The sequence below is a fragment of the Kogia breviceps genome, chromosome 12, assembly GCF_026419965.1.
Source record: "Kogia breviceps isolate mKogBre1 chromosome 12, mKogBre1 haplotype 1, whole genome shotgun sequence".
Classification (NCBI taxonomy): Eukaryota; Metazoa; Chordata; class Mammalia; order Artiodactyla; family Physeteridae; genus Kogia; species Kogia breviceps.
In genome coordinates, this window is record NC_081321.1 from 44,403,186 (window position 1) to 44,418,599 (window position 15,414).

The window sequence follows — 15,414 nt, forward strand, 5'->3', positions numbered from 1 at the left end:
TCAACACGCTGTTGGTAATCATTAATTATTTAAACACCAAATAAATAAATAAACAAATAAATAAAAGTGGGAGATTTCCTACTTCGTGGGATGGTTATGCTAAATAAAACATTAGCAAAGAGAATCCATCAGTGTGCAAAAGAATAATACTCTACAACTAAGGAAACATTATTTTTGGAATGTGGGGGTGGTTTAATATTGAGAAAACGAATCACTATAATTTATTATGATCGTATTAGGATTATTATTAATAAATGCTGAAAAACTTTTCACAAAAGTCAGTGTTTATGCATAACAATATAAATAAGTAATAAGTCTAAGTAAATAAGAATTCAAGGAATCAACTTAAATATAATAAAAGCTGTATATCCAAACAAATTACAAATATTATCCTAAATGGTAAAACACTACAGCATTTCATTTAAAATCATAAACTAGTAGGGATGTCCCATTACCATTTACTATTTTGTATTTAAATTTTTAATTTTTATCAAAATTACACAAGCATATGGTTTAAAAGAGTCATTCAACTCTATAATATATGTTATGAAAAGATAACCAGCCCCAACAGTCTCACTCCCTATTTCCACTCAGAGACAATCTCTTATTAAGGAAAACATACAGAAATCAATACCTTTTCTCTGTTTTAGCAATAGGCACCTGGAAAACCAGGGTAGGTTGCTGATGAAGAAAGAGCTATGCAGAAAAAATGCCAGAACTACTGCTCTGGCCAAGATAGAGTAACAGAGATCTGATCTAATCAAACTAGACAATATATGAAATGATTGTTTTCAAGACATTGAATGTCAGGTAAAAAAGGACAGTGATTACTTAAGAATCACAAATGAGGGACTTACCTCGTGGCGCAGTGGTTAAGACTCTGCACTCCCCATGCAGGGGGCCCGGGTTTGATCCCTGGTTAGGGAACTAGATCCCACATTCATACTGCAACTGAGTTCGCATACCACAATAAAGGAGCCCACAAGCCACAACTAAGACTCAGCACAACCAAATAAAAATAAATAAAAATTTTTTTAAAAAAAGGGGGCTTCCCTGGTGGCGCAGTGGTTGAGAGTCCTCCTGCCGATGCTGGGGACACGGGTTCGTGCCCCTATCCGGGAAGATCCCACGTGCCGCGGAGCGGCTGGGCCCGTGAGCCATGGCCGCTGAGCCTGCGCATCCGGAGCCTGTGCTCCGCAACGGGAGAGGCCACAACAGTGAGAGGCCCGCGTACCGCAAAAAAAAAAAAAAAAAAAAAGGAATGACAAATGAGGTGAACCCTATGATTGTTTCAGCTTACTGCCCAGAGACAATTTCAATTTCCAGGTCATGGCGCTAGGAGGAAGAACCTAGGAGGAGACTGGCCATTACCCTGAGTTAAGGAGATGGAGGCCAAGGTAGCTAGGGAGTACAGGGCAAAGTATCAGAAAGGAGAGAGCTATACACTGAGAGATTTCTAGAGATCTTTAGAGGTTCCCCTTAGGTGTTTTCCTGAGTATTGTTTAGTGCATATACATGAGGAAACCACTTAGAGTGGGGAAGGAACCGCCTGAAACAATTAAAGAAAGCAATCTCTGAATCTCACATAAGACCAGGAATAGTGCCTACTCCCACCAGCCAGGATAGAAAATCTTGTAAATGACTGGGTAGAGTCCTTAGAAGCCTAAGTAGTGGGAAAAAATTAGCTCTAGACCAAACTCTGTTCTGGCCCCATCTAACAGAGCTTAAAAGCAAGACCTGAAAGAATCAAACTATTACCAAGTAATTTAACTGCACCTCAGAACAAATCTCAAGAATATTTATAGAAATACAAAAATATCCAGAACCCAACAAAGTAATATTCATGTCTGGGCACTCAATCAAAAATTAACATGAATGGAAAGATGTAGGAAAATAGGACCCATTATTAGAAGAAAATTCAATCAATTGAAACTAATTCAGAAAGTATTCAGGTGTTAGGCAGTGCCCTCCATGGTCAGGGGGCAGGGTAGGTAGGATCTGTCTCTTGCTTCAGATGTGTTTGAATGGAACAGACCCAGAGATGCCCCTTCCTCCAGCCTCCAACCACCCTCCAACATTTTTTTCCAGTCCCAACCTTCAGAACCAACCACTCAGCTATCCTCAGCCTCCAGGACCAGCCAACACAATTTTTTGAGCTTAGCTCCTTATTGCTGATCAATCATGAGCTCCCAGATTTGTCAGAGATGAGATGGAGGCCGCCATTCACTAGTCAAATGCGTCGGCGGGCCTCCTACACCTACCTCTCCCTGGGCTTCTATTTCGATCAAGACGATGTAGCTCTGGAGGGTGCTGGCCTGGGAGAAGCACTGTGAGGGCACAAAAATGCAAAACCAGCCCTACAGCTGCACCCTCTTTCAGGATGTGCAGAAACCATCTAAAAAACCCAGTATGCTATGGAAGCTGACATTCTCATGGAGAAGAATATGAACCAGGCCCTTTTGGATCTGCATACCCTGGGTTCTGTCCACACAGACCCCCACCTCTGTGACTTCCTGGAGAGCCACTGCCTAGATGAAACTCATCAAGAAGATGGGTGACACCTGACCACCTGATTAACCTCCACAAGTGGGCTGGTCCCCAGGCTGGCTGGGTGAGTATCTCTTCGAAAGGCTCACCATCAAGCATGACTATGAGCCTCTGGAGCCCAGTGGCCTTTGAGGAGCCCCTCTGGTATCAGGGCTTCTGCCTGAAGCCTCTCTCTGCAGCCACTAGGCAGCTTTTTAACCATCCTGGAGCTCTCTTCCAAGCCTTGGACCAAACGGAAACAATAAAGCTTTTTGCAGAAAAAACAAAAAAGTATATAGACGTTAGAATTAGTAGACAAGGATATTAAAACACTTATTATAACTTTATTCCATATGTTCAAGAAGCTAGAGAGAATTCTGGGAAGATGGTGGAGTAGGAAGGAACAGAGATCTGTCTCTCCTCCTAGACAACAATTGATTTGGCAGCATCTGTCTGATGTAACTACTTTGGAACTCTGGAGTCTACTGAAGGCTTAGAGAGTAAATTGTAGTTAATTTTGGTCATTTTAGCTCTTAACACGGTAGCAGCTACCCATCTTCCACTCCCAGCCCCATGGCAGGCAGCTGTACACACGTTCAAGGAGCAGCTTGCAGGCAGCTTGTGGGATCCAGAGTGGGCAAAAAGGGCCCCCTCCCCCAAATGTTGGTGATCTGTGCTCTGATCTCTGATTGCTGTTTCTGATCACAGAATTGCAGACAAAGACGTGGGTGACCATTGTTGTTGCACCTCCCTTCATTTTTTTCTTTTCCCTTTTTGGAAACCAAGTAAAGACAAGAACATTCAAAGGTAACTGCATATATGGGGAAAACTAAAAAGTGACCGCACATGCTCAGAGAAAGGTACAGGCCCAGAAAAGTCTTGAGAAAACCTTAAGTTTACACCTAGGCTGATCTTGCCACAGAGAATGAATTTGAACTTCTATGGATCAAAGACTTATCATGTAAGAGCTAACACTATAAAACCCTTAGAAGAAAACATAGGTGTAAATCTTGGTGACATTGGATTAGGCAATGGTTTTTTGGATTTGACACCAAATGCATAAGCAACCAAAGAAAAAAAGTAGATAATTAGACTTCAGTAAAATTAAAAAATCTTATGCTTCAAAGGATACTATCCAGAAAGTAAGACAGAATGGGAGAAAATATTTGCAAATCATATATCTGATAAGGGTCTAGCAACCAGAATATATAAAGAACTACTACAAGTCAACATTCAAAACACAAATAATTTAATTTAAAAATGGGCACAAAAAATAAAATTAAAAAAATATTTTGAAAAAAGGGCACCAGAGAGATATTTATCCAAAGAAAATATACAAATTGCCAGTTAAGCACATGAAAAGATGCTCAACATCAGTCTTTAGGGAACTGCAAAACTACAATGAGATACAAATTCACACCCCTTAGGATGGCTAAAATAAAGAGAAACAATAACAAATTTTGGTGAGAATGTGGAGAAATTGGAAACCTCGTACATTGCTGATAAGACTATAAAATAGTGCAGCCACTTTGGAAAACACTTCTTTGAAATGTTAAACATTGAGTTACCATATGACCCACCAGTTCCACTCCTAGGTGTATACTGAAGAGAAATGAGATGAAGAGAAATGAAAACACACAAAAATCTGTACATGAATGTCATAGCACCATTATTCATAATAGTCAAAAAAGTGGAAACAACCCAAAAGTTCATCAACTAATGGATGGATAAACAAAATGTGGTATACTCACATAATTGTATACTATTTGGCCTTAGACAAAAATGACATACTGATACACACTGCTACATAGATGAAACCTGAAAACAATCCATTGAGTGAAAACAGCCAGACACAAGAGGTCACATTCTGTGTGATTCTATTTACATTAAATGTCCAGGATAGGTACATTTATAGAGACAGAAAGTGTTCATGGATGCCTATTATTGGAGTGGGGACTGAAAATGGGGAGTAACTGCTAATGAGTGTGAGGTTTCTTTTTGAGCTGATGAAAACATTCTAAAATTGATTGTAGTAGGAATTCCCTGGCAGTCCAGTGGTTAAGACTCCTCGCTTCCACTGCAGGGGGTGCAGGTTGGATGCCTGGTCAGGGACGTTCCACGTGCCATGAACATGACCATAAAAAAAAAAAAAACCTAAATAAATAAATAAATACATTGACTGTGGTGATGGTTGCACAATTCTTATTAAACACCATTGGGCTTCCCTGGTGGCGCAGTGGTTGAGAGCCCGCCTGCCGATGCAGGGGACGCGGGTTCGTGCCCCGGTCCGGGAAGATCCCACATGCCGCGGAGCGGCTGGGCCCGTGAGCCATGGCCGCTGAACCTGCGTGTCCGGAGCCTGTGCTCTGCAACGGGAGAGGCCACAACAGTGAGAGGCCCGCGTACCGCAAAAAAACAAAAAACAAAAAACAAAAAACAAACAAACAAAAAACCCTATGGACTGGGAGAAAATATTTGCAAACAATGCGACCAACAAAGGGTTAATTTCCAAAATATACAAACAGCACATACAACTCAATATAAAAAAAACAACCCAAGCAAAACAATGGGCAGAAGACCTAAACAGACACTCCCCAAAGAAGACATACAGATGACCAACAGGCACATGAAAAGATGCTCAACATTGCTAATTATTAGAGAAATGCAAATCTACAATGAGATATCACCTCACATGGGTCAGAATGGCCACCATCAAAACGTATAAATAAGGACTTCCCTGGTGGTGCAGTGGTTAAAGAATCCACTTGCCAACGCAGGGGACACGGGTTCAATCCCTGGTCCAGGAAGATCCCACATGACGCAGAGCAACTAAGCCCATGTGCTACAACTACTGAGTCTGCACCCCTAGAGCCCGTGCTCCTCAACAAGAGAAGCCACCGCAATGAGAAGCCTGCGCACTGCAGCAAAACCCCACTCACAACTAGAGAAAGCACGTGTGCAGCAACGAAGACCCAACGCAGCCAAAAATAAATAAATTAATTAATTTATTAAAAAGAAAAAGTACAAATAAATGCTGGAGAGGGTGTGGAGAAAAGGGAACCCTCCTACACTGTTGGTGGGAATGTAAATTGGTGCAGCCACTATGGAAAACAGTATGGAAGTTTCTTAAAAAACTAAAAATAGTTACCATATGATCTGGCAATCCCACTCCTGGGCACATATCCAGAAAAGATGAAAACTCTAATTCAAAAAGATACATGCACCCCAGTGTTCATAGCAGCACTATTTGCAATAGCTAAGACATGGAAGCAACCTAAATGTCTGTTGACAATGAATGGATAAAGAAGATGTGATATATATATGTATATATATATATATATATAATGGAATATTACTCAGCCACAAAAAGAATGAAATATTGCCATTTGCAGCAACGTGGATGGACTTGGAGATTATCATACTGAGTGAAGTAAGCCAGACAGAAAAAGACAAATATTATATGTTGTCACTTACATGTGGAATCTAAAAAATGGTACAAATGAATTTATTTACAAAACAGAAACAGACTCACAGACATAGAAAAAAACTTATGGTTACCAACAGAGAAGAGGGGGAGGGATAAATTAGGAGTATGGGATTAATAGATACACACCACTATATATAAGAATAAACAACAAGGATTTACTGTATAGCACAGGGAACTATATTCAATATCTTATAATAATCTATAATGGAAGAATCTGAAAAAATATGTATAACTAAATCACTTTGTTGTATACCTGAAATTACCACAATATTGTAAATTAACTATACTTCAATTAAAAAAATAGTTTCTTAAAACAACAACAATAACAAAAAGTTGCTGCTTTATTCAATAGCGCTTTAAGTGGGAGAAGATTTTAGAACCAACCCACTTTCTGGAGGCAAGTGTGGAGGAATTCAGTGGGGAGGATAGAAGAGCAGTCAGGAGTCTCAATAAGGCTATTATATATTGAGATCCAGGTAGTTTTTTTTTTTTTTAATACTTATTTATTTATTTTGGCTGCTCCGGGTCTTAGTTGTGGCATGCATGCGGGATCTAGTTTCCTGATCAGGGATCGAACCTGGGCCCCCTGCATTGGGAGCATGGAGTCTTACCCACTAGACCATCAGGGAAGTCCTGAGACCCGGGTAGTTTTCAATTAAGGCAATGGCAATGGGAATGAAGGGAGGGGGATAAACTGAAAATATTTATAAAGTAAAACTAGTGGGGAATGGCTTTGAAGAAGGTAAACTGTGACAGGATTAGGATGATATTAAGATTTCTTTCTTAAAAAAATACACCTAACATAAAATTTACCATCTTAATCTTTTGTGTGTGTGTGTGTGTGTGTGTGTGTGTGTGTGTGTGGTACGCGGGCCTCTCACTGTTGTGGCCTCTCCCGTTGTGGAGCACAGGCTCCAGACGCGCAGGCTCAGCGGCCATGGCTCACGGGCCTAGCCGCTCCGCGGCATGTGGGATCTTCCCAGACCAGGGCACAAACCCGTGTCCCTGCATCAGCAGGCGGACTCTCAACCACTGCGCCACCAGGGAAGCCCCTTAATCATTTTTTAAATGTACAGTTCAGTGGGATTATATTCCTGTCATTGTGCAACCATCACCACCATCCATCTCCAGAACTTTTTCATATTCTCCAGCTAAAATTCTGTACCCATTAAACACTAATTCTCCCTCTCCTTCTCCCCCAACCTTTGGCAACCACTGTTTTATTTTGCTTTTATGAATTTGACTAATCTAGGTACCTCATATAAGTGAAATCATACATATTTGTCTTTTTGTGACTGGTTTATTTCACTTAGCTTAATGTCCTCAAGGTTTACTCATATAGCATGTGCCAGACTTTCCTTCCTTTTAAGGCTGAATAATAGTCCATTAGATGTATATACCACATTTTGTTTATTCATTCATCTCCGAGGGACACTTTGGTTGTTTGTACATGTTGGCTATTGGGCATAATGCTGCATAGATGTACAGATGTCTCTGAGGTCCTGATTTCAACTGGAGTATATACCAGAGTGGAATTGCTAGATCACATAGTAATTCCATTTTTGATTTTTTTGAGAATTGTCATACCATTTTCTATAGCAGCTGCGCTACTTTATATTCCCGTCAACAGAGCACAGGGGTTCCAATTTCCTCGCATCCTCACTAACACTCGTTTTTATTTTATTTTTCGATAGTAGACATTCTAATGCTTGTGAGGTGGTCTCTCACAGTAGTTTTGATTTGCATTTTCTTAATGATTAGTGATGATGAGCATCTTTTCATGTGCTATTGGCTATTTGAATAACCTCTTTGGAGAAATGTCCATTCAAGTCCTTTGTTCATTGAGTTGAAGTTACTGTATTTATATATTCTGGATATTAACCCATTATTAACCCCAAAATTGTCATTTGCAAATACTTTTTCCCAATTTGTGAGTTGCCTTTTTACTCCGTTGATTTGTGTCCTTTGATGCAGAGACATTTTAAATTTTGATGAAATCTAATTTATCTATTTCTTTTGTTGCCTGTGCTGTTGTTATATAAATCATTGTCAAATCCAAGGACATGAAGATTTCCCCCTATGTTTTCTTATGACAGTTTTATGATTTTAGGTCTTACATTTAGGTCTTTGATCCATTTGTAGTTTTTTATTTTTTATTTATTTATTTTGTGGCTGCACCACGAGGCTTGTGGGAACTTAGTTCCCCGACCAGGGATCGAACCTAGGCCCACAGCAGTGAAAGCACCGAGTCTTAACCACTGGACCACCAGGGAATTCCCTGTAGTTAATTTTTGTACAGTAAGTCCCCTACATACGAATGAGTTCTGTTCTGAGAGTGCATTCATAAGTCCAACAAAGTTAGTCTAGGTACCCAGCTAACACAATCTGCTATATAGTACTGCACTGTAATAGATTTATAATACTTTTCACACACATAATATATAACAAACAAACACAAAAACTAAAGAAAACATTTTTAATCTTCAGTACATTACCTTGGACAACAGCTGGCATACAGGGGCTGGCATCAAGTGAACAGGAAAGAAGGGTTACTGACTGGAGGAGGGAGAGGAGGTGGGAAATGGTAGAGCTGAAGGATCGTCAGCAACAGGAGATGGAGGGCAAGCCGCAATTTCACTCACGCCTGACGCTGATGGAACGCATGTTTGCCTCTGAAAGTTTGTACGTAGGAGACTTACGGTATCTGGTGTAAGATAAGGGTCTAACTTCATTCTTTTGCATGTGGATATTTAGTTTTCCCAACACAATTTGTTGCAAACACCAAGTTCCTTGTTTTTTAAAAAAATTTTAAATATTTTATTTATTTATAATTTTAAAAAATATTTATTTATTTGGCTGTGCTGGGTTTTAGTTGCGACCTATGGGATCCAGTTCCCTGACCAGGGATCGAACCCGGGGCACCAGCATTGGGAGTGAGGACTCTTAACCACTGGACTACCAGGGAAATCTCTATTTATTTATTTTTGGCTCTACCACGTGGCTTGCAGGATGTTAGTTCCCCAGCCAGGGATTGAACCCAGGCTCTCGGCAGTGAGGGTGCAGAGTCCTAACCACTGGACGCAGGGAATTCCTTTTTTTTTTCTTCTTTTTTAATGTGACTGAATGGATAGCTGTGTCGTTCATTAGCTGTGTTAGCAGAAAATACATATGGGAAATTTTTGTTTGTTTGTTTTTGTTTTTGTTTTTTTGCGGTACGCGGGCCTCTCACTGTTGTGGCCTCTCCCGTTGCGGAGCACAGGCTCCAGACGCACAGGCTCAGCGTCTATGGCTCACGGGCCCAGCCACTCCGCAGCATGTGGGATCTTCCCGGACCGGGGCACGAACCCATGTCCCCTGCATCGGCAGGCAACCTCTCAACGACTGCGCCACCAGGGAAGCCCCCATATGGGAAATTTTTGACAGGATAGATAATAGAACTAATTTTGGGTATCCTGAAACTGAAGATGAACTTGCTAAGTCAGAAAACTAATTTGAAGAAAGACATATGCGGCCATGCATGGAGTATCCACTGGAATTAGCAACTAGGTGAACTGGACAAGAAACATTTGCTGGAGAGGCAGAGTTAAACAGCAGACTACAGGGACTTCCCTGGTGGCACAGTGGTTAAGAATCCACCTGCCAATGCCAATCCACCTGCCAATGCTCGGAAATGGGTCCGAGCCCTGGTCCGGGAGATCCCACATGCTGCGGAGCCGCTAAGCCCATGCGCCACAACTACTGAGCGTGCGATCTAGAGCCTGCGAGCCACAACTGAGCCCATATGCCACAACTACTGAAGCCCATGTGCCTGCCTAGAGCCTGTGCTCCACAACAAGAGAAGCCACTGCAATGAGAAGCCTGCACACCGCAACGAAGAGTAGTCCCTGCTCACTGTAACTAGAGAAAGCCCATGTGCAGCAACGAAGACCCAACGCAGCCAAATAAATAAATAAATAAAAATAAAATCCGGGGCTTCCCTGGTGGCGCAGTGGTTGGGAGTCCACCTGCCGATGCGGGGGACACGGGTTCGTGCCCCGGCCTGGGAAGATCCCACATGCCGCAGAGCGGCTGGGCCCGTGAGCCATGGCCGCTGAGCCTGCGCGTCCGGAGCCTGTGCTCTGCAAAGGGAGAGGCCACAACAGTGAGAGGCCCACGTACGGCAAGAAAAAAAAAAAAAAATAAATAAATAATTAAAAAAAAAAAATCCTTTAAAAAAAAAAGAAAAATAGGGACTATTTAAGAAAAAAAGATAAAAAAGGCAGACTACAATGGACCAGGAAGAGAATGAATAGAACTACATCTATCATCATAGATAAATCTTGGAAAGTAAGTTGAAATGAAAGGCAATTTGCATGAAGATATGTAATGCACAATATAATTTTATTTAAAGTTTTAAAACTTGCAGAAGACTAACTTTTTTGGGTATATTATAAATATGTATTAAGAGTAGGAACTCGTACAGGAATTATAAAACATCAGTTTTTTAAAAATTAATTAATTTATTTATTGGCTGTGTTGGGTCTTTGTTGCTGCGCGCGGGCTTTTCTCTAGTTGCGGCGAGTGGGGGCTTCTCTTCATTGTGGTGCGTGGGCTTCTCATTGCGGTGGCTTCTCTTGCTGTGGAGCACGGGCTCTAGGCGTGTGGGCTTCAGTAGTTGTGGCATTCAGGCTCAGTAGTTGTGGTGCACAGGCTTAGTTGCTCCGCAGCATGTGGGATCTTCCTGGACCAGGGCTCGAACCTGTGTCCCTTGCATTGGCAGGTGGATTCCCAACCGCTGCACCACCAGGGAAGTCCAAAACATCAGTTCTTGATAGTGTTTACCTTTAAGGGAGGGAAATAGGACTGAGGAAGAATATACAGGGGTCCCCAACTGTATCTGTAATGTTTCTTAAAAAGGAAACAGCTGTGTAGTAGGTACACATAACCTTTCATCTGCATGTTTTAAGTATTTCTCAATTTAAAAAAATCAATTTTGGGGACTTCCCTGGCAGTCCAGTGGTTAAGACTCTGAGCTCCCAAAGAAGGGGGCATGGGTTCGGTCCCTATTTGGGCAACTAAGATCCCACATGCCTAAAAAAAAAACAAACCCCAAAACCCCCAAACCAAAACCAAAACAAACCAATAAAACTCCCAATAATCAATAATCACTTTTTAAGCGAATGGTAGAAACATGTGAAAGTTTAGCTAAGTAACTAAACTGGCCCATTAGGAGGCTTATTTTTTTTTTCTTTTAAATCAGAAGTTTTAGCAAATAACCTGTGCCCATTTCAAATTCTTATCAAATGCTTCTAACCATCCTGTATGTGTTTTGGGAGTATTAGGTCTATTGTTACAGATGGAGACAGAGATTACTTGAGATATTTTTACGTGGCCTATTGAGTATTTGAACACATGTATTTAATCAGTTTGAGAACTAGGAAGGAGTAATTCCTCTTTAAAAGGTTTATTAAAACTATACATTCCCTAATTTGAGAACTAAAAATTTAATCTTTCTGTGGCAGAGGAAGTTAGTTGTACATTTTAAGTGTGGTGGATAAAAAATGGTTGAAAGAAAGGAATTATAAGCATACTTCATTTTATTGCTCTTTGCAGACACTGTGTTTTTTTACAAATTGAAGGTTTGTGGCAACCCTGTGTCGAGTAACTCTATCGGTGCCATTTTTCCAACAGTATTTGCTCCCTTCATGTCTGTGTCACATTTTAGTAATTCTCACAATATTTCAAACTTTTAAATTATTACTGTATTTGTTATGGTGGTCTGTGATCTCTGATGTTACTATTGTAGTTGTTTCAGGGCACCATGAACCATGGCCATATAAGATGGCAAACTTAATTGATAAACGTGTGTTGACTGCTTTACCAACCAGCCATCTCTTTTTCTTTCTCTCTCTCCCTTCAGGGCTCCCTATTTCCTGAGGCACAACAATATTGAAATTAGGGCTAATAAATAACCAAACAATGGCCTCTAAATGTTCAAGTGAAAGGAAGAGTCCCACATTCTCATTTTATTTATTTATTTTTTTAAATTTAATTTTTGGCTGCGTTGGGTCTTAGTTGTTGTGCACGGGCTTCTGACTGCGGTGGCTTGTTGTTGTGGAGCACAGGCTCTAGGCGCGTGGGCTTCAGTAGTTGTGGCTCACGGGCTCTATAGCGCAGGCTCAGTAGTTGTGGTGCACGGGCTTAGTTGGTCCATGGCATGTGCGATCTTCCCGGACCAGGGCTCAAACCCGTGTCCCCTGCACAGGTGGATTCTTAACCACTGTGCCACCAGGGAAGCCCACATCTCTCTTTTTAAATCAAGAGCTAGAAATGATTAAACTTAGTGAGGAAGCCATGTCAAAAGCAGAGATAGGGCTTCCCTGGTGGCGCAGTGGTTGAGAATCCGCCTGACGATGCAGGGGATACGGGTTCGTGCTCCGGTCCGGGAAGATCCCACGTGCCGCGGAGCGGCTGGGCCCGTGAGCCATGGCCGCTGAGCCTGCGCATCCGGAGCCTGTGCCCCGCAAAGGGAGAGGCCACAACAGTGAGAGGCCCGCATACCACAAAAACCACAAAAAAAAAAAAAAAGCAGAGATAGGTCGAAAGCTAGGCCTAAATTACACCAAATAGTTGGCCAAGTTGTGAATGCAATGAAAAGTTCTTAAAGTAAATTAGTGCTGCTCCAGTAACACACAAAAGAAAGTGAAACTGTCTTATTGCTGATATGGAGAATTTTTAGTGGTTTGGACAGAAGATCAAACCAGTCACAACATTCCCTTAAACCAAAGCCTAATCCAGAGCAAGGCCCCAACTCTCTTAGATTTGATGAAGGTGCAGAGGTGAGGAAGTTGCAGAAGAAAAATGTGTCGTTGGTGGAGGTTGGTTCATAAGGTTTAAGGAAGTAAGCCATCTCCATGACATCAAAGGGCAAGGTGAAGCAGCATGTGCTGATGTAGAAGCTGCAGAAAGTTATCCAGAGATCTAGCTCAGGTAATTAATGGAGGTGGCTATACTAAACAGATTTTCAGTGTAGACAAAGCAGCTTTATATTGGAAGAAGATACCATGCAGGACTTTCATAGGTAGAGAGAAGTCAATGCCTGGCTTCAAAGTTTCAAAGGACAGGCTGACTCTCTTGTTAGGGGATAACGCAGCTGGTGACTTTTAAGTTGAAGCCAATGCTCATTTATCATCCATTCCAGAAATCCTAGGGCTCTTAAAGATTATGCTAAGTCTACTCTGCCTGTGCTCTGTAACTGGGACAACAGAGCCTGGATAACAGCACATCTGTTTACAACATGGTTTACTGAATATTTTAAGCCCACTGTTGAGACTTACTGCCAGAAAAAAAGATTCCTTTCAAAATACTACTGCTCATTGACAATGCACCTGGTCACCCAAGAGCTCTGACAGATGTACAGTGAAGTTAATGTTGTTTTCACACCTAACACATCCACTCTGCAGTCCAGGAATCAAGGAGTAATTTCAAGTCTTATGACTTAAGAAATACATTTTGTAAGGCTTATAGCTGCCATAGTGATTCCACTGGTGGATCTGGGCAAAGTGAATTGAAAACCTTCTGGAAAAGATTCACCATTCCAGATGCCATGAAGAACATTAGTGATTCATGAGAAGAGGTCAAAACATCAATATTAACAAGAGTTTGGAAGTTCACTCCAACACTCATGAATGACTTTAAGGGGTTCAGGATTTCAGTGGAGGAAGTAACTGCAGATGTGGAAACAGCAAGAGAACTAGAATAAGTGGAGCCTGAAGATGTACCTGAATTGCTGCAATCTCATGATAGAACGTGAATGGATGAGTTGCTTCTTATGGATAAGCAAAGTAGTTTCTTGAGATGGAACCTACTCTTGCTGAAGACACTGTGAAGATTTTGAAATGACAACAAAGAATTTAGAATACTACATAAACTTAGTTGATATAGCAACAGCGGGGTTTGAGAAGATTGATTCCAATTTTGACATAAGTTCTGTGGGTGAAAATGCTATCAAAATAGCATTACAGAGAAATCATTCGTGAAGGGAAATGTCAATCGATGTGGCAAACTTCATTGTTGTCTTATTTAAGAAAGTTACCCTAGGGAGTTCCCTGGTGGTCCAGTGGTTACGACTCACACTCTCACTGCTGAGGACCGGGGTTCTATACCTGGTCAGGGAACTAAGATCCTGCAAGCCATGTGGTGTGGCCAAAAAGTTACCCCAATCTTCAGAAATCCCCAACTGATCACTCAGTAGCCTTCAACATCAAGACCCTCCACCAGTAAAAGGAAAAATTATGACTCGCTTGAGGGCTCAGATGATAGAATTTCTTTAGCAATAAAGTACTATTTAAGTAAGGTATGTACACTATTTTAATTATTTATTTTTTGTCCATGCTGCACGGCATGTTTGATCTTAGTTCCCTGACCAGGGATAGAACCTGCGCCCCCCTGCAGTGGAAGTGTGGAGTCTTAACCACTGGCCTGCTGGGGAAGTCCCTGTACAGTAAGTCCCCTACATACAAACCTTCAAGTTGAGAACTTTCAAAGATGCAAACATGCGTTCGCTTGTCCAGTCATGTAAGTTAGTTCAAGTGTCTGGTGTACGTTGTCACGTGAGTTCATCCAAAAGTGGTTGTGCTTCTGTGTACTTTACTGTACAGTACTGTATACAGTACAGTAGTATCTTTACCAAGCCCAGGATGTCCAGAAGCAAGCGTAAAAGCAGTGGTGATGTAGCTGGTACTGCTAACAAGCGCCAAGTGGTAACAATGGAATTGGAGGCCCAGAGAAAGGACGAAGAGACAAGAGGAAGAAGTAACTGAAGAACCTAAGATTCACAACACAGGAAATGGCAAGGGGATTTTCTTTGAGGCAGCACTGTTAGTTTTTGAGGCACAGGACCTGAACGTAGAACAGTACATGAAGGCTGCAGCAGCCGTTCAGAAAGTGATCCAGTGCTATTGTGTCATCTATGACTACAAAAAAAGAGCTATTACCCAGACATCACTGGATTGTTTTTTCAAGGGGATGGATGGAATTGAAACCAGCAAGGAACAAGAACCTGTGCCATCAATGTCAGGTGAGTGAAATTGCAGCTTGCCCTCTGTCTCCTACTGCTGACAGTCCTTCAGCTCTACCATCTCCCACCTCCTCCCCGTCCTCCAGTAACTCTTCTTGCCTGTTCACTCGATGCCAGCCCCTGTATGCCAACTGTTGTACTGTACTACTGTACTTTTCAAGGTACTGTACTGTAGATTTAAAATTTGTTTGCTTTTTATGTATTGTGTGAAAAATATTATAAACCTGTTACAGTACAGTACTACATAGCCGATTGTTAGTTGGGTACCTAGGCTAATTATTGGACTTACGAACAAATTGGACTTATGAATGTGCTCTCAGAACTGAACTCGTTCATATGTAGG